This window comes from Zootermopsis nevadensis, unplaced genomic scaffold (assembly GCF_977971745.1).
Source record: "Zootermopsis nevadensis isolate Lab colony 2312 unplaced genomic scaffold, Znev_1.0 Znev_ptg000061l, whole genome shotgun sequence".
Lineage (NCBI taxonomy): Eukaryota > Metazoa > Arthropoda > Insecta > Blattodea > Termopsidae > Zootermopsis > Zootermopsis nevadensis.
The window spans coordinates 609323-635591 of NW_028259192.1; the positions used below are offsets into that span (position 1 = coordinate 609323).

At 42.8% G+C, this 26269-nt stretch overlaps 1 protein-coding gene across 1 annotated transcript in view; it reads left to right on the forward strand.

Moving 5' to 3' along the window:
- Nucleotides 1-26269, forward strand: part of LOC110836787 (uncharacterized) — a 648071-nt gene that overhangs the window by 55724 nt on the left and 566078 nt on the right. The window contains exon 2 of the mRNA XM_087340435.1: nt 6334-6508. The gene's annotated coding sequence lies outside the window, so the exon portion shown is untranslated. The remainder of the gene's footprint in view (nt 1-6333; nt 6509-26269) is intronic.

Genomic DNA, 26269 nt, shown 5'->3' on the forward strand with positions numbered 1-26269 from the left:
TGCGTTGACAAGTGACTCCCAGGTTAGGTTAGGTTGCCACAAGAAGTGTTTTGCCATCATTCCATGAGCTTCAGCAGGTAATTCACATCAGTGTAATTAAAACCGATGGGATGAGTAATGTTCACCTTAACGTTTGTATTTTAAAATAACATTTATCTTTCTGCTGGTAATATTCAGTGTCTTGGAGGTAAGACTATTCTTTACGCCAATTGAAAAGGAAAGAAGCCTCTTTTCAGTCACCGCTGTTCTTACTACTGAGCTTTCTTTTACACGTGGAGTGAGTAAATTTCGGGTTACTACCGTTTGTAGGAGAAGGGTGGCCAGCCCTTAAAGACGGAGGTGTTACAGAAAAGAGAACAGGGATGCGAACCAATGGTCTGTACAGTGCAATGCTGAGGACATGGCAGCAGAACCGTGTATAAAAGGCCTTATTCAGTGTCACCGTCGGATGACCACTGGCGGCACGGTAAGAGCAAAGACCACATGGTGATGTCACCCGATTGAGGGGGACGGTTGTGTGCCCTGGAGTACCAGACGCGGTCAAAAGAATGAGCGCTCGTCCGCCTCGGCATTGCCTCTTGCTCGTGGCGTAGCACTCCCAGGTTCTTAGGCATTTCTGATGACGACCAGGTCGCTCAGGGGTCGTCTCCTTCGTCCAAGGTGCCGGGGCACTGCCACTGTTCTCCAGGATACTCCATAATACTCTCGGCTAGAACACTGACTTGTGCGAGCGTCGTCGTGAAGCCACTGGAATGTTTCAAGAGTTCTTCTCTTTGCCTCCGTTTATCCATAGTTGCTTTATCCGGAACGGAGTTTTTTGTCTGTGTCGTAATTAAGTTTCCGGTAATCGAGCCGGGTTTCGTCAACATGAAGACGGCGTAGAAATAGTTACGCCCTGTGATCTTGTATATCGAGACTACAATCAATAAGCTTGGCTAAAATGCAGCGTCAGCAAATGCACGGACAAGCAGGAATGCAGTTTATCCCAGAGGACTTACAACTAAAGGTCAGCCCAGTTAGGGGAAGTGGGGGACGAGATATCACGTGGAATTGTAGGAGAAGAGCAGACAGGACTGGGGTGGGGGGGATGTTCGGAGGAGTTTTCACGTTTTGAAAATAAGGCGTTCTTAGTTGTGTGCTTTGGATCTTTTTATATCCGGCAAATACCTTACATCCATTCAAGACGGTAATCTTAAATATTATGCAGCGAACTGCTGAGTTGTTCACCTCGTGCTACAGTCAACACAACTTGGATTTTTTGTATCAGCGATTGACACGAATGTACTCAATTATGCGTTTCAGAAATTATCCACCCCCTAAATTTGCTGTTGTTTGACGTAAGAGAAGGACAGTTAATTATATAAAATCTAGGACCTGTGGTTTACACGGCGGTGAGTCCGAAGATGGCTGCCTTCTGGGTTGATGCGCCGAGTAGTAAGGGCGACGAGGCAGCAGTTACCTCTGAAACGTCGGTAACATTCTGCGAGACTAAATGGCGCTACAGCTCATAAGACAGCCTTCATATGAAATGTGCGTTACTAATTCGATGTTCGTTTTGTCATACATTGCTTGAAGTTGTTTCATTCTATAAAATATCCCTGGAAAGTCTGGAACAAGATACAAAGATATGTCGACAACGATGGTAAACCTGGAGGGTAGAGGTGGGATTGCAAGCGAGAAACTACACCTGACTTATCTATATTAAATCTTCTGCGAGTTCAGCTGCCCCTGTGAAGGCTGCAGACGGCAGCACTTAAAGACAAGCGGAAGTCTTGTGAAGTTTTCCTCACAAGCATATTGCTTCCGGTTAGGCGACGACTTGTGAAGATTTCAGACGTTCAGCTCGTTACTTGTACTCTCCCCTTTGTGAACCATAGTTCAGGCCGGTCAATTCTTCCGGTTAACTAGAGCCTGATTCACGCACGCTGGCATCCACGGATATTCCTTTTATTCTCATGAGCTCACTGCAAAAATCGCATACGTACAGTAACGTTAAAAAGGCGTTTATTAAAAAAAAGCTGATGGCAACAACCCCATTTTCGATGGTGCAGTTTGCTCTAGCGTAAAGTTACGAGACTGTATTTCATATGGTCCAGCGGACACGTGTTCGAATAGAACTTTTAACAAGGCTTGAGTTGCTGTTGTGCTGAGCTGACATGCCGAACGTGTCTTCCGTGTTCAGGCTGTGTTCATCGGGTTGCTTCGCTGTTACAATTTACATGTGTATTTTATGTTCCACCGAACGGTAACTTACGTTGCATATTTTCTTATTTATTTATTTATTTAGTTTCAAAAAATGCAAAACTTGGCTGTATGTTAATATTGTGGACATGTCACTATAACTAGTTTCTATTCGTTCTTTGCACGAAATGCATAGCGAGAACGCATTGTGGGCTGATAATTTCTATCCGTCTGTCAAGTCGATTTAACTCGAGAACCACTGGACGGATTTCGATGAAATTTGGCGTGGAGGTTGTGCCATTCTGCCTAAGAATCGTACTCTTGAATTTGCTATGAGTGGTTATGAGGAAAGTCTTGAGGTGCTGCGGTCTGGTGGCCTAACTGTGAACTATCGAAAAAGGCGGTTTTATTTCTCTAAATGAACGTTGCACACGGCGCATGAAGATATTATGTATTTTCCGGCACAAAAAATATATTTTCCAAGCTTGCTTGATCAGGAACCCACCAAGGTTCAGTCACACTGCAAATACGTTTATTGACATTTTCGGCACGAAAGAGTTGATTGTTTTAAGCATGTGGTCATAGTTGTTTAACCTGTGACAGTAGACAATGATCATACTTAAATTAACATGGCATAAGCGTTGGACATTGAAACAGCTTGAAGATGGTTACTGTGTAGGTTTTTTGTTTAATTCTGCGAGGTATTACGAACTTTCTGAGAACGGTAGGAGCCGCGGCGATGTGCGACCGCTCATTGGTAAGATGACGTCGACCTGATGTCCGGAATATTAACAGCTGTGCAAAGTTACGCTACTTTGGGTAAGCGCTGTCGGATGTAAGAATCTTGCTTCGCTGTGTGGAGGGCCGTGGGCGATCGAACAGACGATTGGCGAAATATTAGGTTCTCAACGGGGCGAGTAAGATGATAACCGTCTACTGCGATCTTGGTAGAAATTTATCGACGTTTCAGAGGTGTTTCAGAGGTGTTTCATTGGGGTGAGCAGTCTTTCGTTTTAATGCATTGTTTCCAATCTGTAAATATCGGGAAAATATGGATGTGCACATGTGAGTTTAATGCTCACCTTAAAATGTGAATTAATTTTGAGATGTCCACGTGTAACAGTTAATTTGCAAAGCAACACTGAAAACTGAAACCAACAAGACAAGTAAAATTCGGCGTGCAATTTACAGAATTAAAGTTGCTTTTTCCATCTATTTTGCAACTTTGCGGTAGGATGCTTTACATACAGAATTTTCCAAAATATGTGCATACACATTCAGCGAACTAATTAAAGACATTTTAATAAACTAAATCATTACATACGTCACAATTGGTGAATTAGCGAATCTAGTGTTGGTGTTAAAAATGATCTCTTTTACCTTTGTGGTACGGTTGACAACTGACTGACAAGTTGCTGCTGTGTATACATGATTTTGGGGCTTCCTATACGCGTTGGAAGGGAAGTCCGCATTGATTAGATCAAGTATTCGAAGATCCGGGACTTAACTGCTGATGCAGGTATTATAGCAGACAGGATAAGACTGTAATAACAAACAAATTTTGTAATTCTGCGTATCAGAAATTTATAAGAACATTTTCCTCTTCTGAAACTGCGTTTTTCTTGAGAGAGAGATACAGTTTCTTGGAAATTTGTCGGTTAATAACGTACTTCATGGCGGTTCGTGTAGTCTTTTGTAGACAGAATATAGATTATGTTTGCTGTGGCCAAATAATTGGATTTTGTGATGGTTGAGGTTGCTTGTCTCACATGAAAAACGTCTATTTTAACATTTTTTATTCTGTAGCTGTGTCAAACGCTCATTACCCTTTCAGTGTTCTGGTAATACCAGTTGTTGACGACTTTAGTATATGATAATACGTTCGTGTTATAACCGCACGGGAGATAAAGTTGCCAACGTAATTGGCCGGTTGTAGGCAGATTTGTGGGTGGATCTCGCGGCTGAACGGCAATTAGTTTGGTCATGGCAAAGCACTGAATTAAAACTCGCAAATTTTGGCAGAAGTACCGAGAAGAACAGGCCGCTTGAGAGTGCGGTGTCGAATATAGTGGCTTAATACCAGTCATATGAGGAGGAGAGCAACATGCCCCTGTCTGTCTGTAGAAGACAAAGCTTTACACACGGTACACGTGTTAGGAAATATTAGAAGCAGGGCAACCAGTTCGGGGTGGGGGTGGGGGGGTTGGGGGTTGCACCTCTGTGTACGTGTTTGTGTATTTGAATTCTCTGCGTTCATTTGAAGCATTTGCTTTGAAGTTAGCATTTCAGCACACTGGAGCCGCACGAAATGTTAAATTAGTGATCCGTAGTCTCTCAACTGTAACTATATGCTTACTCCACGGCTTCATTAACATTACGCTCGGCTACTTCGTCCAGTGTGCTTTAATCAAACGAATGTTCCAGAGGATATTTGGCGATATTTTAAGTGTGGTGTAATAATCGCAACCAACAGGACAAAAAGTGTACAGCAGGGTACAGACATGTTGTAAGTCTACACAGTAATAACACAAAGCTTAGATTATTTATTAAACAAATAGCGACGTGGATGATTATCGCACTGCTCAGACAGCGAGAGCAGAAACATCTTGTTCAAGTTTCATCTCATTCGGGACAACGTAACCACCCCTCATTCAAAAGTGAACGAGTGTGTTTCAAAATTAAAAAGCATGGCGCAGAGGATCGCCGATGTATTTCGTACATACTTATGACATATTGTCACTCTGGGCGGAAATTAAATATTTTCCGTGTAATATTTGCACTCCCCAGAAATAATGTCGTCTTCACCGACATCACACACGTGCCCAAAGTTTAGATTACGAAGACTGCCTCTACATACATACATACACGTATCACAATCAGTGGCGCGCCATTGTGTTTCTGACTGAACACGTCTGTAATTGACAGGAGTCATTTACGAACAGTGTTCGGTCATACGAACGTTTTATGATCGTCATGGAGACGGGAAGCGATTAAAGTTTATCTCTACATTTTAAGAAGGACGTAGGCGTTGTAATGTTGGATTCAGCAATATACTCTTTTATGTATTTAACCACACACAGACACTAGACGCCATGTTTGCAGTAACACCCAGCGTTATACAGTAACACTGTTTGTTGACGTAAATTATATTTTCTAAAGTAAGTGTCTGAAGATGGTCGGTCTCCTAGGCCGAAACAGGTCCTTCAAAACAAAATATTCAGTTGTTTTATTACATGAAAAGTTGTAGTGGGTGACGGTGAACCACGAGTCACGTCATAGTACTCCGGCAAATCATGATTGAATAAATGTCACAATCGAGCAGTTTGGATCCACGTGTTCCCTGCCGCGTTCTAATAAGGAAGCTGTGTCCTGGCTGTGGCGTCGCGGAAGGCGGGTTTTCCTCCGGAAGATTCCATGGCGATGTCCAGACGATCTGAATATGGATTTGAGCTCGAACACTGGACAACCTATTATTCTTCTTAGCAGCGCTGTTTCTGTGGAGAAGTTAACTTGAGGGCAACATCTCGCAGATAGGATCTTGTGGATTTAGCCGTTGCCTGCGCGCTTGATCAAGTATTGAACAACCTCGATTTAAAATAACGGGTGATTCATAAATAAGTGTACAACGAGTTAGTTACATTGAAGTCCAGTGTCACCGACCGCCAATTTGTAGCGATCTGAAAGTTTTATTTACGCGGTTAATGGATGCTGTATCGTTCCATCGCGTCACATCTTGCTTGATCAGAGTCCGTCCAAGCGATTGCCGTGTCCGACGTGGCAGTGTCCTGAAACTGAGTGGGGGTCAGCGAAAACGGAGCACACAAAGAGCCTTCGTTTGCCGGGTGTATGACGTTTCGGCAGACGTGGTGGTGGTGGTACAGGTGACTGAGTGAGATCGAGCGGGTTTGCCAGCCGCTGAGACGCAGACGCAAGCATCCGGATGCTGTATTAGGGGAGAACGGCTTCCTTTATGTCGTTGGAAATAAAAGTGTTTGAAGAATTCCGCCGAGACGCAGATCGTGGACTGAGAATTTATGTGTTTCTGTAAACACGCGCATTTTGCTGCAATGTTTGGTATGCAAAGACGAATGTCGGAATTATTCTTACTGTTACGTGGAGGGAACTGACAAGTACATATCCTTCTCTTTCCAGACAGTGACTCAGCGCTTGTTCGAGCCACTGACGAAAGTCAACTGATGGCTCACCCCCCGCCCCCACCTGTCCCGGCTGACATTGCCTTTGGAATAAAAACGCCGAACCGCATCGACACGGATTTCTACCCGGCCCCTGAAGGTCGTGCCTGGTTGCGCCGATCGCGTTCATAAAGGTAAGTCGTGGCCGGGGTGCGCCCATAAACCCGTTGTTACGCTACGTGCGAATGTGTCGTGTCGATCTGTTTATTGTGTTTTGTTTCTGACTATACGAGAAGCCTCTTCCGGGGGGAAAAATCTCGGCAGAGTTCGCCTGGATAAATGATCTGGACGAAGAGAAAGGAGTACACTGCAGTGCAAAGACAATTTATCATTTTACTTCTTCCTGTCTTATTTCTCTGTAACTCCCTCGCCCAGGTGAGCCAAATACGCGCAGACTTGACAAATTATACCTGGAGTTTGTTCTAGGAGCGGGCAAATTGTGGGGGGGGGGGGGGGGGTGTTTGTGGACCACGTCGGATAACCCGATTGCGGGCTTGCTCTGATGAAGAAGCACTTTAAAGAAGAAACTTAACAGAAATGTTCACTTAGACTTCGGCGTATGCAGAGCCACAATAACGCTCCAGGCCCAAGCGTATGAAGGATTCTGTAATATGATAAGGAATGAGCGGGACGTACCAACATAACAGCCCGCACACACTCATAAGACTATGTTAGAGGCGCGTTTTCTTACATGGTGTAGACGTCTTGGAACTCCCTCTTTATTCCAGGTCCACGAATTTGCACATCGCCACACGGCCCTATAAACAATTTTCGTTGGGCTTAAGACTACTCTTTTTATTAATGGTCGTCCTGCACAGTCTGATAGGATATTGCAAATTATGATGGCCCGAAATTTTCCCTACATTCGATTAATTTACGCACAATCGCCATTCAATGACCTTGAAATGCAGTAGACCTGCGTTATCTTTCCGTGCTTGTTCCGGTCTTAGACGGCTCATATCAGATTCTCATTACGTGGACAGAATCTACGAGTCATTAAAATATACAGGAATCTGTGCTTCCTACGACGTTATATTTTGAATAAGTTGGAGAACTGAAACAGGAGTGTACAATACGTCTTTGTTAAGTGACTGAAGTATTAATAAAGATGGCCCCAATGACTAGGAAAAATAATGCAATGTAGTAGTCATTTATGCTTTAAGACTGCAATTACGAAACTGTTGTAATTGTGACGTAATGGATGGTGACATTCTGTTGAACACAAGAGCACAAGGCGAGCGAATTCCGACGTCACTCATTGGTTATCCGGAGTTTGACTCCCACCCTTTGTCTCGAGTGGCAGCTGCGACTACTCGAAGGATCAGTCGAATCTTATGATGATGTGCTCTCTGGCGGTTGCCGTGTTTGAGGAGGGAGGAGGCGATGTTGCTCAAGACTGACGATTTATAATTTTAGGAAATTTGAAAGTCGTTGAAAGCGAAGCTGCCAGATAAAATGAAGCAGTACATAGGAAACGGAAAGGAAGGAAGGAGGAATTAATACCAAAGAGAATATTCAAACAGGGGATGGGGCGGGGGCGGGGGCTTTGTGAAGTAGCGATGTATAAATTAAAAAGGCAGTGAGCCCGAAGCGCGAAAGATTAAAAAAAAAGGAATACGAAGAGAGGAAGAAACCAAAAGAAGAGAAAGTGAAATGGATGAGCGAAGGAAGAGAACAGCGGGAACACGTGGTGGAAACGTGAACAACATGAAAATGAGTAGATCAAGATAAAGCGGGGAGCGATGCGGGTGTGAAGAAGTGAAAGGAGAAAGACAACTCAGTCTGAGGCTCCGTTGTCCGAGAATGAGTTAATTATGTCCTTGTGAAGGGAAAAATTCTGTACGTGCCAAATTCGTGGGAAATATTTTTTTTGTTCGGAAACAGAAATATTTTGTCTTCTGGTAGAAGTTTACCGACGTTACAGAGGTCGTTGTTGCCTCCATCGTCAGGGCGATGAGTTATCATGTATCAAGTCAGGCAGCAATGACCTCCGAAACGTCGATAAACTTCTGCCGGACTACGGGGCGCTACGACCCAGAAGACGGCCGTCCTCGGACTCTCCGCTGTGGAAACCTCAAACGCGACTTGGCACTTTGGTGAACCCCGACCGACACAAAGCAAAATTGCGTTCCGGACTGCAGTGATTTGACTGGAGACAGACGCGCGTGTTCGTAAGGAGCATCAGTTGCGTTACCGAACTCAAGACTCCGGTTTATTGCCGGGTTTCGTCCCTTCCTCTTCGTCCCGCGTGTCGTCGCCTGTCTACGTCCTCTTCTCATATCGGGGCCATGTTCCTTGTTCTTGTTTCGGGAGACGCAGCGTCGAATGTTGACAACGAGCTGGAACAAATGTTACAGCGTCACGTATTTTCGCTTTTACACTTCCGTCTTCTTCTTCTTCTTCTTCTTTTCTTCTTTTCACCGTCTTTCGTCCACAGTTGTTTTGCAAAGTTGGTAATGCGTTCCTGTCGCTGTGGCTGCAAAGTGCAGCTGTTTCGTCGTTCTCGTAACAAATGTTTCAGCCTTCATTGAAACGGTGGTCTGTCCGTCCGTCCGTCCCTGCATGCCTGAAAATTACGCCTGGTGATGCAGTTTGTGACACGCGGTATGGAAATCGTGCAGCGAAGCTCCTCCTCGCATTTTCATTTCTTTGTCAGCCATACGAACGTATGAGAGAGACTGTACTGACGCTAGTTTAATTTAATACACAGACCTGAAATTTTGTTTTGTGGGAAGGCTCGGGGGATTTTTAGGGAAACTGAAACTAGGAGCTGGTTTCCCGCTGGACACATCCCCGTGTGAGGTGTATTATCGTGGACCGTGGTCGTGGGTAACAGCCCACGTCGGTCTGCTTCCTGTTACAGCTCCACGCTTCAGTATTAGATGCACAAATCTGCAGGATTTCTTCTAACGCGGTGCGAAAACTAGTCTGTTACGATAATATCGACGAATTGGCATCTCGTGTAATGCCGTGGTCTATGACGAGACAACGGTAAAATATATTCCATAACGAAAAGGTTTGAATTAAAACGAAAATACCTCAGTTCATTTGACCTCATCTCCAGATATATCAGCTCGAACTCCTGATGCTTAATGTACAGATCCCACCCTCGATTCTTAGCCCGAAAATCGGCTGTACTGAATGAGGCATGTCGTGGTTTTACTCAGTACCTCCAAATGCTGCGATCGTATACTGACTTAAGATAGATCAACAATTTTGTTTGCTGCTGTTACTGGTTGATGATTTTAAGTAGCCTTTACATACGCCGATGAAAAAGCGTCATTAAATAACCAGTAAAACTCAACAATGACGAGCGTTTCTGATGCTTGATGTGATCGGTGTAACTGTTCCTCTGTACGACTGTTTTGTTTGTTTAGTATAATATTAAAAAGTGTTCGGAACGCAACACAGAATCGGAATAGATGTGTGTGTGCGCGTGCTCTCTTTTTGATGAGTTGGTAACTTAAGTTACTTCCTAAGTCATTAGTTTTAGAAAACTGAAGTGTGAAAATAAATTTAAAATACGATTAATATAAAAGTGCTTGCCGCCAGAAATCAATGCAGAGATCCATTCGGAGGGATGTTCAGGCCACGACGTTCCGAGACAGATCTGGCCTAGTGCGTTGTGTGCGTTCTGGTGAAGATAATACGATCTCTGGCGTTCACAACTTTTGTCTAGAATTTGCGTTGTCCTGTAACTGCGCGCTTTCGAAGTGTATTTAAGGACCGTTGTTAAAACCCGTCAAAATATACGGGCCCCAGGGGGGGGGTGTATGTGTGGGGGCGGAGCGCGTATGCATGCACGTGTGAACGGATGGGTGTGTGGACACCTGTGTGTTTTCTCTGGAGAAATAAACATCCGGTATTCTCAAGACACAGAGCAGAAAATTACAGTCATAATTTCTGTAAGGAGAGCTGATGAAGAACAGCGGACAAAGACCATTTTCACACATTGCATTTTCTTATGTGTTCTCAGTCTGAGGTGCGGTGCAAACACCGAAGTCTGCACTCGATGCAAGTGTTCTTCGCACAAACAGATTTGTGTATGAAGTTTAAAAGATTTTCTGTTGAAATTGAAACAGCTGATTCAGTCTAACTCCCTTGAAAATTTCTCTTAAATGTCAGACGACCGAGAGTAGTAGTGTTTGGTCAGCCCTGTCGGTCTGATAGACCGCGGTTCGTTTCCCGACTAGGTCTTTCTTAAATGGAATTCTGTGTCTTCATCAGCAGTTCGTCCGAGATTCCCTGTGCTACTAAGACCAGCATTTCAGAATCTTCTAGGATCATAATTGTGAAGTCTGCAGGATTTTTCTTCGAGTAGTTTTAACCTGCGAATTGTGTAGAAGCGAGCTGTCAGATTCACGCCCCCGGACGTGTTTTCGCCGAAATTCACTGACATTGAGCGTCGTGTAATCCAGAAGCTGTCTCAATGCGAGAGCGAAGACCTGAAATGAGCACCGACTGTTCTGTCTGTTACAGTCCCTTCCCATTTGATAAGATGGCTGAAGCAGAAGGCAAAGGTGTACTTTTAGATTCCATGAACTTAATCGCCACGCAGTTAGACCGATTCATTTGCTGTGGTGAGTCCGAAGATGGCTGTCTTCTGAGTTGTAGCCCCGTGTAGTATGGTAGACAGCCACCAGCGTTTCAGAGGTCCATGCTGCCTCCTTCATCAGGGAGATTTACAAATTGTCAACCCATCTATGTGCCCAGCACGTCCCTTCACTTTGAAACTACATTGCGTTTGCTAATATTGCCGCAAGTCGCGTTCCTGTCCTTGATCCATCCGCTGACTGTTCGTTTCAAGAAACTCTTTCATTCATCGTACCATAAACAACGACTTTGTAATCTCCGTCAAAATTCTGAGTGAAACCAAGACATTAAGCCAAGAAAGCATGTAGTAGGTACGTCGATACAGGCGAGGCATGGTGGCTAATGGAATTCGTATTTGTGTCTCTTTCGAAATGAAGGCGCAATCTTGGTTTTGCGTGACTCTACTGTTCGCTTCACAACTTACAACTTTCCTTCATTCGCTTGTTAGAGACAGATGTGCAGTCGCTTAGAAATTATATACCCCAGGTCTCTGTAATAAGACAACAGATAAATAAATAGTTTTTCTTAACTCTGCTGTGTTTTAGAATATTGCTGACAGAATCCTTTACACCTCTCTCATCTGTTCAAATGTCTTCGAAGGAGGCGTGTGTTAAGATTTGTGTAGGTAGGTGGGTGTCCTTTGTATGAAGAATGCCTTAAAACAGGATATGGTGTGAAATATTAGGTTCTCACAGTCTCCTGGGTTGTAACATCGCGTGGACTTGTAGGTAGATGCCAGCGGTTTCGAGGAACACACTGCCTCCGTCTTCAGACTTGAAGATGGAGGCAAGCTGTTTGTCGAAGGATTCCAGCAGCTGTGGCTGTCAGTGGACGGACTTTAATAATTAGAGCTAGAAACTTATGTTATATTGATGTTGGTCCAGTGGCTGAACATGCAGAAAGAATGTTTCTCCGAAACGTTAGCCTCTGACTCTCTCGACATATTCGTCGCCACGGCAACCTCAAATCTGATGAATTGTGTTCTACGTTCACCGAACAACCATTTCATTTTGTATTGTAACTGTTTTGGGTAATTGCATTCCCCTCTTACAACCATTACACAAGTCTGGAAGTTCCTTTGGGAACTATTGCCTACTTCTAGGGAAGGGGAGGGGAGAATTTTTAACCAGATGATGGTACTCGAAAGGACACAGTAGTGCTATTCTGGAATTTGCCCGAAGGGGTTGAGGGAAATTTATAAGAAAGGTTGGCATCGACGTCATCGGGAATCGATACAGCGCGTTACCGGTACATAGTCGCATTATGGGCTGGGGTAATTACAAGTAGTTGGAATATTTGGGACATTTCTATTTTTAAAACCCCGAGGCACAGCGGATTAACCGTTAGTAGTGAAAGGGAGGGCAGACTGCGCATGTGCGGACTTTGACGTAAAGCTTTAGGATTATTATCCACTCTACTAGGGAGATCGAGGCGTAGGGCACGTAGAATGACTGACAAATTAAAGTGAACCTAAAAGAAACAGGATTCAAAGTTGAATGGATTAATGTAGCCTAGGACAAGCCTCAACGTAAATGCAAACGTTATAAAAATGTCTTATGGAGAAACAAGTTATTTATAAATTCACTACAGACAAAGGAAATCAGCAGACCGCCATGTTTTCTGCCATGTCTGCCAACCCTGTTTCGCTGAAAATTAGAATTTATGTTTTATGACATCGGGACAGATCTCGGCGGCACGAAGTTCATAATGATTTCCTTAAAATTCAGATAATTTGTTCACAATATCTTTAGGAGGGAATGCAGTTGTTGATCTTACACGCTTTTACTCCGTCATCGGCTTTGTTCGTGGGCCTTGGCCTACCAATTTCTCTCTCTTCTCCAGTTTTCCCGGCACGCATTTTGCTTGCATTTTGTGTTTCTCCCACACACACTGCTCCTTGATTCGATCGCCCTTATGATATCTGACGAAAAGTGCCCTTTGTCAGATCTTTCTTCCAGCCTTCATTCTGTTAGGAAGGAAGAAACTTGTAACTGAAGAATCGACAGCTTCAACACTGAAGCCTGTGGTTGTAAACGATTCAGAAAGATGTTTTTACTAGAGCCATTGCTTAAGGGCGTTTTCTTCCGTTATCCTCGTCCTCCGAAACGTCTGTTTGTAAAGTGACTTCCCCACAAGATTCTGTACGCATTTCTCCCTCCACCACAATACACGGCGAATCTTAATACTCTGAAATCGAGCAGGTTAGAGTAGCGGTGAGAATCTAGATCTGTATGTGGTCTGTACCGATTCGAATCCCGGCCGAACTACGAGCCATTGTGACATGTTCCTCGTTTTCCTGTCTCCACTTAACAGAGATGCAGGAATGATCGCTTTAAATAGACCACGGCCGTTTCCTTCCAAATCCTCGTCTAATGACCATTGACGAAACGTAACAAATAAAATGTAACATCAAACAAAGATTCTTGCATTTCAAGCACGAATGAGGTGAGTTGGGTGTCAACTGGACGTTGCGCTGTGTGTATGAGGGCAGCTCTTAATTTCTTCATCTGCAGGGTGGAAGAGTCGGCTTTGGTCTGGCGTGGCACCATCACCTAGCAACAGCGTCGGCACTCGCTTCGTCGAGGAAGTCTTCTGCATTCGCCGCCCCACGTCATTTCGATAACAGTCGGGGATATTTGCAGGAAGGGTTGAAATGGCGGATTTTGGTTCGCAAGGCGACATCGCGTAATAACTTATTCCTTCTTATTTACCCGTTAATGGACGCATTTCCCCTTCTTCCGTCTGTTCGTGCCACTCTTTCTCTCTGAGGTCACATTTTCCGTTTCTGCCATACGCCGGCTCATTTGCCCCATTCGTCTAGTTCAACCCTAGAGCCACTACCACCACTGCCCCATTTTACAGCTTTATCGATCGCACACCTTGAAATATTAAGATGGCAGCGTGTCACCGGGTGCCTAAAAAGCAACGTCCCTGAAAATGTCTACAGGCGCACGACTCTCATCCGACATGTGACATTGCATTTCGCTTTCCCGACTGGTTCCTTTTCAACTACGCGAATTTAAGCGAGTTGGAATACTCCGTTGTCACACACAATGCTTTGACTTCCGGAAAATGAGGGTAATTTCAATGTCTTCATCTTGTGTTGGTGATGAAGTTGATAATTGTAGTTTATTTTCTCTTCTACGAACGGATATTACAAGGAAGAAGCTGCTTAAGTGCCCACGATATCCATAAAGTCACTCTACGGATATTCATAAAATGTTGTATCAAAATCATCTTTTAGTTTAATCCAAAATAACAACATGGCTGTCGCGCAATCCCTGTTTGTCTTTCAGTTTATAGCTGGTAACTAGAAATCACTGTGTTAAATTATGCGTTTATGCATATATTAAAGACAAACCTACAAATACATTTTGTATACGAATCTCTCTCATGTATTAATTATGAAAATCACAGTGAGTGGCCGCATCAATCTCTCGTATTATATCTGGAAACTTTACTGCGTCGACGAAAATTAACAACCCAATCATTAGTTTTTGTTTGGAGGAACCACTGAGCGGACGGAATGTTTTGGAGGGAAATTCCAATCTTACGTTTCGGTCTCACTTGTTTCCGTGCAGTCTCGAATAAACACTTAAGATGAAAATCCTTGAGTCCATTCAACCAGACTGACACAGAGCCTGTTAGGGTGTTAATATTAGGAAGGGTTCCGAAAGGTGGATACTTATCTCTACCTAAATCGTACGCAGAATAGATCTTGATACCTTGTCCTCCCTCCCGCCTCAAGTGACGTCGCTCGCTCTTACGGCTGCAGCAAGGATTTCAGGTCAGCCTGAATGGCAAATCTGCCAACCTCAGTGGCGCAGTATTTAAACCGTTTGGGATTAAGGGTCCATGTGTCATTTGTTTTTATGGAATATTACCACATACCAAGTGACAGACTAACTTTCCCTTGTGTTACACTTAATTTAAAATCTTCTGAAGCTTCTGTTTTACTAAACAACTTTCAGACCGAGTTCAAGCCTTGTACCTGACAACTTCGAACAGGAAGAAACGAATTTCTTTACATTACCTTATCAATTCCAGTCAAACTGCAAAAATATTGCAAAATTTAACGTTTGTAATGCATAATATAATATTTTCGTACAAAATATATGAAGCGGGGATAGATTTGTACTTAACTTTTAAATAGGCAAACTGCTTTAGGGTCCTCCTTGAGATGCTGACAGTCGCTCAATAGTTCACCGTCTTCACAAAAGCCCGTCACCGCTAACACTGTTATGACGGATATGAGCATTAGCATGAGACACTGATGATGATCTGTTGCTAGTCGAAACGCGTCGGAACCCTCGAGAACTGCTCGCGGGCCAACAGAAAAGATCTCTATTGGTCAGCCATTCGTTTGATAATAAAGCGATGTCCTCCGTTGGTTACCAGCGCGTTAGTTCGTTGTTGCCGGCTAGCTGCCAGCCAGCGTCTGCACGTGACGGCAGGTCCAGCGTCGGATCAGCGCTCCTTATAACGTACATTACTGTTTGATGTCTCCATATTCAAAAAAATATTGGAATATCGGCGCGTGCAATCTGTCCTCCGTCACCCGCGCATTTGGCCGTGACACAAGACCGCCATCAGGCGGATCCCGACCCCGAAGCCGATAGGCGGTCAGGGCCTGCGATTTCCCGTCCTTTACCACGAGCTCTGTCATTCAGCGCGATTTTTCCGATGTTTGAACCGCAAGCACGTGACAGGGTTATTCATGAATGAGGGAGCGGAGTACCTGCCAATAGTTGGTAAGTGTGTAAGTTATGAAACACCCTGTTATGCAGTTTATATTTCCATATTTCTGACACTTCCTCTAGCTACGGCCAAAATAATTTCCTAAATGCCGAGCTTAAGGACGCCGTTCACGTGTGTTCTTCAGCGAAGGAAACAAATTTTTGTGCTCGTAGAGAGGAATAGGCAAAGTGCTTCTTTCCGAATTTCAAGTTATGAAACTGCAATTGCGCGAAGAATTTTGCGTGAAGAAATGAAGTTCTTTCTGTCACACGTTTTGTCCGTCCGAACGAAATTTTAAAATTCTACGGGCTGGAACTGACTGAAATAATGAACATCGAAGATGCTAAGGCAGTTTTGTCGAATTGTGTCCACATCAAAATTCCTGTAATTAAGTTTAGGATTTATATTCTCGTCTGTCTAATCACAATAATTCTTATTAAATATTAAAATATTACAATAATTAACATTTAAAATATTTAAAATATTAAATGATGTTCTTTATCGAAATATTCGAAAAATGGTGGTCTAATGTAAATCGAATATTTCGATAAAGAAAATCATTTAATATTTTAAATATTTTAAATGTTAATTATTGTAATATTTATATTCTCGTTGAGATAAATTTCATCGTAATACTGAGATTAAATCGTAGTAAACATGTTTCAGAACGTGGCGTGTATTAGACTGGCCAATCGCGTTGTTCAGTGGGAGTGTTTCTGGGAGATGATGGCAAGAGATGGAATGTTTCATACAGGACCTGTTTACTAATTTGGATAATTCAGTAACGTTTAAAGCGTTGAGTAACATTTGTATTAAAAATAATTTAATATTAAAGAATGCGTAAATACATTTACTGAAGGCCAAACAGACGGCCCGCTGGAAAAAGTGTTTGCCGAGGCTCGCCATTTATCGGAGTAATTCAATTTAAGAATCGATCAATGTCGAAGTTGAAAGTGAATGTGAAGTCATTTTACAGCGTATAAGTTGGTAACAAAACTAATGCAGCATGTTTTAATGAGGCATCTTTATACCTCACAGAACACTGTATTTTACGTACTAAGGAGGTGATGTATTTCGCAATCCAGTGCTGAAATTTCAGGCGATTACTAACAAAACAATAACGAAAAATGCGGACGGAACTTCGTTTGTGAACGACGACATTGAGAGCTGCTTCAAAGTCTATGTTGAGGAGGTGAAACGAAGGCCAATTCTTTATGTAAACAAATTTGAATAACCGGACTTATGCTAGAATATCCTGTTTTAAAACTGAGCGTTTTAAATAGAGCAAACTTCTGCAATGGCAGGAATATTCCAGGACCTACGAAATGCCTTTCGAAGGTCATTTCATAATTGTCATTGTTTTTCTAGGGATTTTGCTTTAAGCCGGCGAATTCCGCGCACGCTTGTGTAAATAGGTTAAATGCTGTGTTTAATGCATTTTTCTCAGGTTTAAAGTTCGCGGGATGTGTTCAGACATGTAAGCAAAATGGAACTGAAAATGAAATGAAAAGAACTGAACTTACAATTATGTTAGTGTAATGACTTTAATCAACCAAAGGTCTTACATAGAACGCCTAAACGTAAATATCAAGCAGCAATTTTTACGTAAAATGAGCCAAACTGGTTCAACATAAATTTAAATATTATTTAAATTATCAAAGATGAATTTACAGTTACGTACTCCATTCTGTAGTCGTCAAAGAGGACTTAAAATGCGTGACTTTCTTGAAATACTTCAGTGTTTGTATAAAATAATAATTATAAAACTCGAGGTTTGTCTCTTCAAAATATTTTATGATATTATTCTAGAGGAAGACGCTGGTAGACGTCAGAGTGTCCATAGCTGAGTGAAAAGGGGACTGATGCTGTTCTGAAGGCGACCAATTTTTTCTCAGTCTTATCAGGATTCAGTCAGCTGACACAATTTAAAGCTGAAAATATTTCCGTGTTCCAGTGTACTGAAATTGTGCTGCCGTTCATTCGACCAGAATGGCGGACGTCGCCTCGACGTTTACTGTCCAACTCGCGTCACATTTTTGAATAAGAAGAGGTCGCAGTTCGGATAAAGCAGTGTCTAATCAGTTTAGACGTTTAACTCAGTATTAATTCACTGAGAACTGCAAACATAATGCGACCAATCAATAGACCACGCAGTATGGGACGAGGGGTGGGGGGGGGGTGCAGCTGTTATATAACCACTGCCCCCGCAAAATCCTGTCATGAATAGCACGGCACAAACCCGCGATGACTGCGGGGGTGGGGGTGGCCGGCCATTGTCTCCGACGCTCTCCATTATCCGACGTCCTGTGGACATGATGTGTAGTCCATGGTACTAGATATGTCGTATTGCTCCTCAGATTGTGGTGAGCGCCATTGTTCTCTGCGGCCATGGACTGCCAGAAAACAGTCGGCGAAGAGCACTTCGCCCGCCGGCCATATTCATGTCTTTGCCCAGGAAGTCGATTAGAACAAAGCGGATCGCAAATATTCTGTCAAGCTGATGATTATTTTGTGCTCGACTCCGCTGGACCAGGGGTAGAGTAACAAAGTCATTGCCCCTCATTCAGTAGGTCGGAGGCTTATTTGCGTATTCTTGGGGCCCGTGCAGGCTCTCATTGCACTTCGGTGTAGGCTGTGACCTGCCAGCGAATCATTCATAACCACTGTATCGCCGTGAAGTGCTGTGGGGAGGTGCCTGGGCTCTACTCTTGATTTATATTAATCGGGAATATAGAATTTAATCGTTTCGATGCCAATTTTCATGTTCGATTTACCTTCATTTTGTGCGTTTTCTGCAGAAAATTGTTTGGCAGACTCCTTCTCGAAATTCTCAGATAGTCGAGTGGTTTAGGTCAGCTGCGAAGCCTTTACTGAGTTTCGGGGTTACAGTAAGGACCGGGTCATCGGGCCTGCTTCTGAAGAGTCAGAGAGCTATAAATATCCAGTCCACTTCCCTTCACTTCAATTTTGTGTACTGACCTGTATTGTACTACGCGATACTTGCACGCAGGCTGCTAGGCAGGTTGCAGTGTGGATGTTCTGGATTCAGCAGCAACAGCGTCTCGCTTTGCTCTCCCGACTCTGGCTGTGTCTTTCCAGACAGAGTAATTTAAATTAGTTTATTTCTTGTTGCACGTTTTACGCAATTAGCGTCTACCTAATTAAACGAGCTCGGGATGTGCATTTCGTCCCTGAATGCACTCAACATCCTTTTGGGGTTTTTTGCAACAAGCATTTAGAGGTATTAAATCTGCTTTGTTCTATAGTTCACACTTTGGCTACCAGATCGCAGCACCTCAGTGCCTACCTCACGGATTATCCTCGACTTTCATTTTATAACCACTGCTTATTAAAAGTACGTTTTTTAATGAGACTTTGTAGAATGGCGCAACCTCCACACCAAATTTCATCCAAATCCGTTCAGTCGTTCTCGAGTTTAGGAGAGACTTATGGACGGACGGACGGACGGACGGACGGACGGACATAATGCGTTTTCGCGATGCACTTCATGCAGAGAGAGTAGGCAACGAAGTCGGCCTGATGGTACCAATGTAAAATTACCCCCCCGTCTGCATTTTTTGAGAATTTATCCGTATAAATTATGCAATTAAGCTGAATTTAATAATTTGCTTTGTAAGTCACGTTATTGAAACATCTGTAAATCGCATTAGCACAGCACAGACGAATTGCTTGCTGTTTTCCAGAACCCAGCCGCGTCTCTCGTCCTCGCAAATTGGATTTATTGAACGACCTCACTCTTCTTATTATAAATGGACAACGTCGTTGGGAAAATGTCCCATTCCGTGGCCTTTGATCTTGTTGACAAAACAATTTTGCAGGATGACGGAATGCCTTGTCACTGGTCTCAGTACGTCAGGAACTTTGTAATGAAACGGTAGCACGAAGATGGATTGAGGGAAGGAAAATGCGTTTGGGCCAACCCGTCCGCCGCTCCAGTTCTCCACAGCCTTCTAGATGTGTCCGTAGCAAAAGTGAGCCAGAGGACAGAAACAATGAACCGAACGAAATTGACGTCTTGTTTTACTAGGAATAATTAAGGCCCTATGTGGAGTCTGTGACCCCAGTCGCGTGTGTGTTGGTATTTGTGCGTCGTGAAACACTTCCATTCAACGCGTGGGTTTTAAATGTCAAATGTATGGCGCAGAGGGAGGGTTGGAGTCAGTGAGGGGTGTAACGTGCGTGTGTGTTCGTGTTTAAGAGAGTCCATTTAGCATCTCTAAGTTTACTTGAACATGAGCGTACTTTATGCAAATTGTTAATTCTACTTTTTGTGTGTACGAACTATTACTCACTGTTTTATTCATTGTTCAGCACTACGTCAACAAAAGCCTGACAAATTTTTGCATGTGATGGGGTCAGTCGATCATCTAAGTAAGCCTAAGCGATCATTAAATTGTTCGTTTGAAAGGTACTTTTGAATTGAAACAGACCGCAGGACGTAATCTTTGGGTTACGATATTATTAATTAATTAATAAGTTTAGAAAATTATACATTAAACTACTGGGGATTTTAGAATACAAGAAAATAAATTTGAGTTAGACAACACCGTGAATTGGTTTTAAAGTCCGATCCAGTAAGATAACAAATGTTTTATGTCTGTTGGGGGGTGGGGCGTGGGGGTGGGGGGGTGTTGGTAGAACTGACTGTGATATGACGCGGTAGTATCGATTACAGTGACGAGATGGAGCTTCATGGCAGGCTGGGTTATCCCTTTAATCCAATGAGTTATGGACCGTCAATAAACTACACTCGAGTATACGCGATGAATACTTGATACTGCCACAGGGCGGACTCGCGTCTCGCGAAATGCAGACGCTCTGACCACACCGAGAGTCCTTACTGATTAATTAACAATTAACAAGCAGTAGTAACTAAACGGGAAGCTGATAGTGTCTAAGCTAGGAAAGAAATTCCGCGTTCTTTATGAAACCGCGTCCACTGGTCCATATCTTGAACCAGACGAATTCAGTCCGCTCCCACACACCCCGTTCTTAAGCGGGCTTTATGTGAAAGATTATGTTCCATTTAAATTGTATCCCTCAGCTAAAATTATGAAATAATATTAGTTTATAGTCAAGACTGAAAGAATATTCTTGTATGAAAAGTGGTCTTAGGCCCAAAATAGGATCTCACAGGCGGAGAACGAGCTGGTTCCCGCTCCCTTGCACCCATGAGCTTCCTCAGACACTATTGTGGTCTGCTGTACTAGAGGAGAGATTTGTGTAGATGAATAATTTAACGACGGCTGCAAACAAGATGTCGTGGTTTTCGATTCCATGGGAATATTGAGGCTGATTTTGTTTCTACGGTTCATACAGCGACTTTCACAGCCACGTGACCTTCATCCAGACTGACTTCGAAAGAATTCCGATCTCAGACCAAACCTTCTTTTGGTTTGACTGAGGACACTTGCCCTGAACATACTCAATTGCCGTTGCGTAGGATAAGCCACTGCAGAATTAACAACATAGGGGGTGTGGCAATAACTGAAATTGCTGTCGGTGTTTGTGTTGGGTTTTGTGATTGGATATGGCGTAACCAGGAATTCATGGACACTGAAATTGTCTTCGTGGAGGTCTGATATGCGACCGGAATGCAAAAATAGAGCATACTTAAAGTGCGTAGTAAAAATGTTTTTGGAACGCAAGCAATTGAAGCATGGCGAGAAAATAGATGATAACATTAATGTAGATCTTAGGTATGGATTAAAGGATCTTGTTCAGAATTATGTAAAGTGGCGGAGCTTCAGATATTTCATTGTCTTCGACCGGAGGGTTATGTTGAAAATAATACTAATGCATGTATATTCTTTATTTGAAAGAAATTTACGTTTGCATATAACGGTCAATGTACAGTCGTGTGAAAGTGTTATGTTAGCGAGCGCTAAGCATTGGGATGATAGAGTAACTTTAATCGTGAACGTCATCGTGTATTTAATTTGAATTTTTGAATGGACTTGTTTTGTTTGTTTCAGTGAGAACTAGGAATATAACTGTAACTGTGCAGTTACATTTGTACAGTCTCGCTAGACGCACAGACACATAGAACAGTAGAATCTTTCAAAGCGAAAAAAGAAATATTGAAGGGTGGGTCTAGAAGCCGCTCCCTACTTTCAGATTGCACAGACTTGATCCAGCGTGTGTAAATAATGACAGAAGGAACTTGTTCAGATTTTATTGGTCTCCTGGCAAAGTACACTTGTGGGGTAAGGTCATTAAAATGCTGGCATTCCTTAATTTAATGTTGATATTTTTCGAATATTTTCCTTTGGAGTATGCAGACCGCTTTAAACCTTAATCATCTTTATTTTTTGCTAATGAACGCCGTATTTGCCTGTTGTGACACTGCATGGAGCCATACGTCATTTTGTTTGTATTTTGTGACGTGGACGATTTTACAACAGAACTTAAGATGTGCACTTAACCAAACAGCAGGTCTAGAATGGTAATTACTTGCCTTTGACGAAGTGAAGGTGTTCGATTTGGAATTCATGCCGGAGCGACTGTCCCCAAAATAAAATTTGCCACGTTAAATTTATCGAAACTCGTTCGATTGTTAATGGAATGTTCTAGCTGACTGACAGTGTCGCCACTCTTACGCCATTTTTTTACCCTCACGAAAAGAACGACGACAAGAGCGATATTTATCTGCGTGAAAGAGAGGATGTACGTATTCGGCGCATTACGGACGATGAAACATTTGCCGCTGCGTTCTGATATTTACTTCGTCCGACGATGCGAGCGACAGATAGCGGGCTGGATGCGGACATTTTTCCTCTTTTCAGCGACCGGTAATAGTTAATTAATTCCCAGTTTAATTTCATTCGAATCCCTTTCATTAATTCGGTACATAAAATGATCAGCTTTCGCGGTCTGGATTACAATTTATACTACACGAAATATTTAGGCTTATAATGAGAAAATGCTGCCTGACATCCGTACAGCGACAACAGCGACACAAATAAAACGTCAGTATTACGAACTTCCCGTTTAGAATGACAAATGCTAGGTCTGTGTTGTCACAAAGGACAGACCGATACCACCAAGATATTCGACACAAAGTAACATAAAGATGTTACTTTTATCTCCGACCTCGTTATTATCTGATTTTCGACAACGGATTTCTAATTATTAATCTTTGTTTTTGGCTTATAAAACAATTATCGATCCAGCGTTATTAAGGCTTTGACCGGGATGTTAAATCTTATGTGGTACCGCCTGATTCGACTTCTAATGGTTAAGTGAAGTGTTTTCTTCGCGGTACGGTCTGGATTCGTAAATATTATGAAGACGAGCTTCGGCTTCAAAGGGTTAACCAGCTGATTTTCGTAATGGTGAGGTGTAGTGTTTTCTTCGCGGTACGGACTGAATTCATAAATAATATTCAGACGAGCTTCGCCTTCAAAGGGTTAACCAGCTGATTTTCGTAATGGTGAGGTGTAGTGTTTTCTTCGCGGTACGGTCTGGATTCGTAAATATTATGAAGACGAGCTTCGGCTTCGAAGGGTTAACCAGCTGATTTTCGTAATGGTGAGGTGTAGTGTTTTCTTCGCGGTACGGACTGAATTCATAAATAATATTCAGACGAGCTTCGGCTTCAAAGGGTTAACGGTACTAATGTGTGGTCTCATGGCTCAGTCCTTGAGGACGCCCGGATTTATGTCACGAGCCGTTGGTTGAGAAACACTCAGACGTAGGGACAACGGGACTGAACGCCTTCAGGAGCCTTGAAGACACCAGAGGTATAATTCTGCGAAACTTAAACCCCGCAAAGTGCTGTCGCCTGTCGTTCTTGTCTTGAAACAAATTAATTAAGAATCGTCGCGCTGTGCCGCTGGAAATATGAGAGGTGAGCCCATGTCTGCGGCGACAAGAGAGGCAGGAACTTGTTTTGTGATGCAAATGGGAGTGGAAATACACACGCCAAAGAGAATTAATCCTCGTGTAAAGAGTTACTGTCGTCTTTCTGGAAACCCGAATGAATGTGCAACTTGCAACAGGAGGCTGCCTGAGGGCGGAGAGATGAGCGTAAACACTGAACGAAATACGCGACAAACATCTGACGCGAGCTCCTGCCTGATACCTGCGTCTCCGGGTGCAAGTTATAAAGAGTTACTCGGCGATTACTTTTAACACGGTGTGCCGGAGCGGACATTCGGGTAAAAATGCTTGCATGGCAGGGAATATAAAACATCCCATGAATAGAAGCTTTATAGACTGGCCTCCGCACGGTGTTACAGTGGTGGAATCAAGGATACTCAGTTTTGCAAGGAATTTTGGTATGAGGCGATAATTCCTTTGAGATTAACATGCTTAATGAGTGTCCTGAAAGTCAGAGATGACAGTATAAGAAATTTTTGAATCCAGAAAGATAAATAGGTGACTACTAGTTGAACCGTTTGTGGGTGATGGAATTTTTTTATTCTCGCGATGGGGGTGAGAATGCGTCTTTGTAGAACCGCGGCCATCTCGTAGGTGATGATAACACCGGTGAATGTCTTGAGAGTGGTGGAATGATATTAAAGAGGTGGGTGGGAAACCGGAAGATATCCCAACGCTCACACTTGGACCACCCTGGACGTGAACCCGGGACTCCGCAGTGAGGAGATGGCGATATACCGCCTTATAGGAGGAACTAGGCTTTGGGAGACAGTATGAAAAGATGGAAAAGTGATTCTTCTTACAAGCGTTAGTCTGGACGGTCTAATAAGAGTAATTATTGCAGTCTTCTAGGCTGTAGTTAAAATTTGATGTCATACACTACGAAACCGCAGGAATAGTGAGCGAGTTAACGTGGGTGGGTGTTATATGACATTCAATCAACCACTCAGATCAAAAGTTATTATTGCGAAACACAGGGACACGATAAAAGATATTTTAAGAATGTCGTTTTCTAAAAAAAATAATGAAAGAGGGGGGAGAGATGAGTATTGTGTATAATCAATGCTGTTTAAGACCAAACATTCGACGTAGCTATCGCCCGAAATCCGAAGTCTTGCATTGAACTTCAGTCGCGAAAACCTACGGACAAGAAGAGTAAGTATTGCGCTCAACACGAATTTATATTTTCTGTCTTACAATGTCTTTGGCGATGGTGTAATATGTCTTCCCTGTTTCCTCGATTTTAAGGCTCAATTTTCCGAATTTTAAAATTTTTGAATTCCGTCTTACGTTTGATGTGTCCAAGCATAGATAAACCGTCTTTTCCCTGAAAAACTATCACCAATCAAGGGTTGCGCCTTTCAGTCTATGGTGTCCTAAAATCGAGTAAATTCGGTATTTTACGTGTTTCATGTTGGCAAGAAGTCTTAAAAATTACTTTATTCCGGAGGATGGATCTTCATTCGCCTTTAGGTAGAATAGAGGGGAGACAGTACTGTGCTGGATCCGGTCGAACGAGGTATTCCCGATCTGTAAGACTTTTTGAAAATACACTATCAGGATAGTAAAAGATAAAACAGGAAGAATTATACACCGTAGCAATAATATATTGCGAGCATTCGAAATGAATAGTACAACCTTAGTTTATTTGCAGTAGTCATCTGAAAAGACCGCAGTGAAGTTTGAATTACAAAGGAAACCACTTCGTTTGATAACCTCGTGACAGTAGTTTGTAAGAACGTGCCCGGTGGCTACAGCTGCACGTTTGCTTCGCTTGTATTTAACTTCCTTTGAAGCCGCGTGTCGTCGGCAGGAGAGTAAATAAATTACTTAACATAATTCAAGTTTTCTGAATGGATTTCAAACAGAAATTCCTAAAAGGCAAATTCGGTGATAATTACACGGGGTACTTCAGAGCTGAGTTTGAACTGAACTGAGCAAATATCAGAGTCCTAGAAACAACCCTCGAAACAACGAAACAACCTTTCTCTTCTCTGCCCCCACCTCGACTCGTCAGCTTAGATAAATCGTAACACCGCTGACTTAACATTCATTCAGTCGTCCGAAGTGCAGAGTAGCACAGCTTTTTATATTTTCTATTACTCCTTTGAAGCCGAAGCTCGTCCTAGTAACATTTACGATTTCAGTCCGTACCGCAAAGAAAACGCAACACTTCACCAATACGCAGATAAACTGGTTAATGCTGTTTAGGGAAATAATCGTACATTCTGTGAGCAAAATGGAATCATTCAATAGACTTAAGGTGGTGGTACATATAATTACCACTGAACGTTAAAGGGTTGAAAGGGCCAGGATCCAGTGGCTGACTGCTGCGAAAATTGTGATAATTCTACGGATTCTGCAAAGGAAATGTCGTGGCTTTCTGATCATCTTCAAGAAAGGTCACGCACTGTGAATTTATTTATGCAGACTTGTCTAGCAGATTTTTGTCTCTCGAACGATTTGAAAATTAATTCCTTTATGAAACACAAAAATATACAAAATTGCACATGACAAGAGAGAGGAATTCCAGCCGCCATTGAAAAGCTGTTTTTATCATAATTATTTTTATTGTCATGAGCGACATAGAATATTTAAACCAGCCTCAGATAAAAATGAAAACGAAGAACAAGTATTGGAAGACACTTATGAATATTTTGGAT